At 38.0% G+C, this 3,497-nt stretch overlaps 1 non-coding gene across 1 annotated transcript; it reads left to right on the top strand.

Moving 5' to 3' along the window:
- Positions 1-711: 711 nt before the first annotated feature.
- On the top strand, positions 712-786 carry TRNAK-CUU (transfer RNA lysine (anticodon CUU)). The gene has a single exon. It is a non-coding gene; the product is annotated as a tRNA-Lys (tRNA).
- Positions 787-3,497: the final 2,711 nt, after the last annotated feature.

Genomic DNA, 3,497 nt, shown 5'->3' with positions numbered 1-3,497 from the left:
TCCCGCTTGCTTGACCTCAAGAAAATTGACACATGAGAAAATAAGTGTTTCTGTTTCATAAGAACTAACTGAACAAAGAGAAACCACAGTTTAATAATATAGCACGTGATGTAAACATATAGCAGTACACTGTACACGTCTGTTCCTGTGATTGCATAAAAAAAGTGGTAAAACATAAAAAGAAAACAGTACATGAGTTCGATTCTTACCACAAATAGGTCCTGAAGCCTGTGAATGAAATCGAGCACGGTAGCGCGGCATGGAGACATCCAAGGAAATCTGCTTGTCGCCCACACATCGATGATTCTCAGTCAAACCAAATCAGGGCGATTGAGACCGGCACCACCATCGTCATGTGCACGCCGACAGATCAGGTCGACAATCCTAGGTTAGAGGGACCATGGGGCCGTTGCCTTGGGAACGGAACGGGGGTAGGGATGGGCATGGTAGCGAGGAAGTGGGGAAGGGAAGGGAGCTCACCACGCTCGGGATCTCGGCCGCTCGGGAGGCGGCAGCGGTGGGGGATAAAGCGCATCAACGTCGCTGTAGTTGCCATTTGATAGCCATCGCCATCAGCGGCGGGCCAGCCTAGCGCATCTAGGGGTGGATCGAGCGAGGCCCGGAGGGGCGGACGTACGAACTCGTCCTTTACGAGTAGAGATGTTGGAACATGCCTATATATGGGAACATGGATATCACATATGGCACAAAGCTGGAATAGCTCAGTTGGTTAGAGCGTGTGACCCTTAACCACAAGGTCGGAGGTTTCAAGCCCTCCTACTAGCGCTTTTTTTTTAAATATTTTTGGCTCTTTTTTATGTTTTGTAAATTCTCACCATTTCCCTTCTTTTCTTTTTGTAAATTCAAACCATTTTCTCGTCCTTTCCTTTTGTTGTGAAACTGTCAACATTTCTTTTTTAAGGGGTCTAATAAAAATTCATTTTAATTTTTTGGCACTTCAAGCCCACCTTCTAGCGCATTTTTTGCCTTTTTTATTTTTTCTAAATCCCACCAATTCTCTTTTTCTTTTGTAAATTCACACCATTGCTATTTTCCTTTCTTTTTTATAAAATCCCAACATTGCTTCTTGTGAGGATCATAATTGTTTTTAACTTTCATTTATTTGGTCTTTTTATCTTTTCGTAAATTGTCACCATTTCTCTCTTTCTTTTTTTTGTAAATTTTCACCATTGCTTGTTTCCTCTTTTTTTTTCTAAATTCCCAGCATTGCTCATTCTCTTTTATTTCAGTTTCCAACACTGCTTCTTCTAGGGGTAAGAATGTTTCCTTTCTGTCGGCATTTTTATCTTTTCTATAAATTCTTTGTTTATAAAACAAAATTTCATTATATAATAAAAAAGTTCTATGTATTTCCCAAAAATGTTTCAATTCTATTTGAAAAATGCTCATAAAAGAATGAAATTTTGTTGCAGAAAATGTTGCAGAAACCCAGCGAATGAAAAATTAACTCCGAGCTACTGAACTAGGCCGACCCAATCCAATTCGCTACAGGCAATTCCCCGTCTAGTCTGGTTTACTCTCGATTACGATTTTCTTGTCGTCGAATTTTTGGGTCAACTGGGACATAGGCCCAGAAAGCGAGAAACATACAGGAAAACACTAGAGAGAAAGGACAGAGAGAGAACTTTTTTTGGCGAGAAAAGAGAGATTTCATTGCTTAACTAGTTGGTCACAATCATTTGTGAACAACAAATCAATCTTCGAGGTACCCGATCTAAGCCACACAACAATGCGCTTGTTATGATAACCTAGTTCAGCAAATTATGAGCCACGCTGTTGCACAAGCGTCGTACAGTCGAGATGCTAAAGTCTGGGCCCTGCTGGAGGAGTCGTTTGATCTCACTAATGATCCCAACATTTGGCTAGCAGTCAACATTCGCCTCCATAATGGCCTTGGCTGCAACCTCCGAATCAGTCTTGACAATGAAAGGTTTGAGACTACATTCTTCGGCAAGAGTGATGCCCTCCTTGCAGGTATATAGCTCCCTCCCTAGATACAAATATTAACATGACGATTGACGAATAGACCAGCCCCCTCGATTATGTTTTTGCAAATATTTTTCAAATTCATGAGATTTTTTGTACATTTTTTGATTTCTCGTGATTATTTTCCGAAATCATGAAGTTTTCAAATTCATAAACAATTTTAGAATATGTGAATTGTTTTTTATTTTTTTCCATACACTTTTTTCAAATTCATCAACATGTTTTTTATTCAATGAACTTTTTTCAAATTCATGAACATTTTTGTATTCCCGAGTGATTTTTATTTTTCTGTGAATTTTTTCTTAAATTCGATAGAAAATGTTATGTTAGCAAAAAAATTGGAATTCATGAACTTTTTGTATTTCATGATAATTTCCAAATTCACTGATATTTGTATCAGATTATTTAACTTTTTCAAATTCTCGATTTCTTTTGAAAAGCAATGGTCAAGAACTCAAACTGTTAGATGTTTATGGTCAACCTTTGAACCAGCAAGCAAACCAGTAAAGATATCGACCGACGGAACCTGCCTGCGACCGAGAGCGGTCGTATGAGCTTTATGCTTTAATGGCCGGCATAATTAACTATTTGCGTGGGTGGCAACAAGCTCAACCGGCCGCTTAGGCGCCATATAGGATAGAGCAACCAGTCAGGCGGTACCTTTTGTGGGAGACCCGTAAGGTTTCCTGTATGCAAAACCGAACAAAAAACAAAAAAACTAGGCCAAAAAAACCAAACCAAAGCGAAATTTCGGATTTTTCAGGTTTGGTTTTCAGTTTTGAAAGTTGAAAACCATTTGAGGGTTTTTTAGTTGGAAACCAAAAACCATTTGGTTAACCGAGTTAACCAAATTGATGTTTTTTGCGTTCAAAAGCTAATGGGCTGCTACAGTATATACTTTCTAGCCCATTTAGTACTTCACTTTACGTGATTAGCCCGAGTGCTTATCCAACGTACGTTCTTTATCCTTTTCTAATTTGTTTTCCTCACTCTGATATATATCATGTATTTACATGTTGAAAATTTATGTGCTGGCTCAATAATTTGCGTAAACTCTGGTTAGCTTGGTTATCACCGAATCCGAACTGAAAGTAAACGGTTATTACAGAAACCAAACCGTTTCTATGTATAAAATCCCTTAAATCGAAATATAAAAACCGTATAATCCGTAAAGCAAACAGAATCAAACCGAAAAAACTGAACACCTGCTGGCCATCAATGGTTTGTAACGGACTGAAATACCTAATAAAATTGTCGCGCCGTTATTTGTTGCAATAACCATGTACTGTATCGCTTATTTTTTTGGAAAAAACATCGTGATAAGAAAACGTTCATGGATTTTGAAAAAAGTTCATCATTTTTGAAGAAACGTTGACGAACTTGGAAAAAGTTCACAGATTTTCAAAAAGTGTTCATCAAATTTGAAACAATGGTCGTAGATTAAAACAAAACGACCAAATTTAAAAATGTACATCAATTTTGAAAAAGTT

The sequence above is a fragment of the Triticum aestivum genome, chromosome 4D (genome assembly GCF_018294505.1).
Source record: "Triticum aestivum cultivar Chinese Spring chromosome 4D, IWGSC CS RefSeq v2.1, whole genome shotgun sequence".
Lineage (NCBI taxonomy): Eukaryota > Viridiplantae > Streptophyta > Magnoliopsida > Poales > Poaceae > Triticum > Triticum aestivum.
The sequence above is the reverse complement of the archived record's forward strand: the minus strand, read 5'-3'. Positions and strand labels throughout refer to the sequence as shown.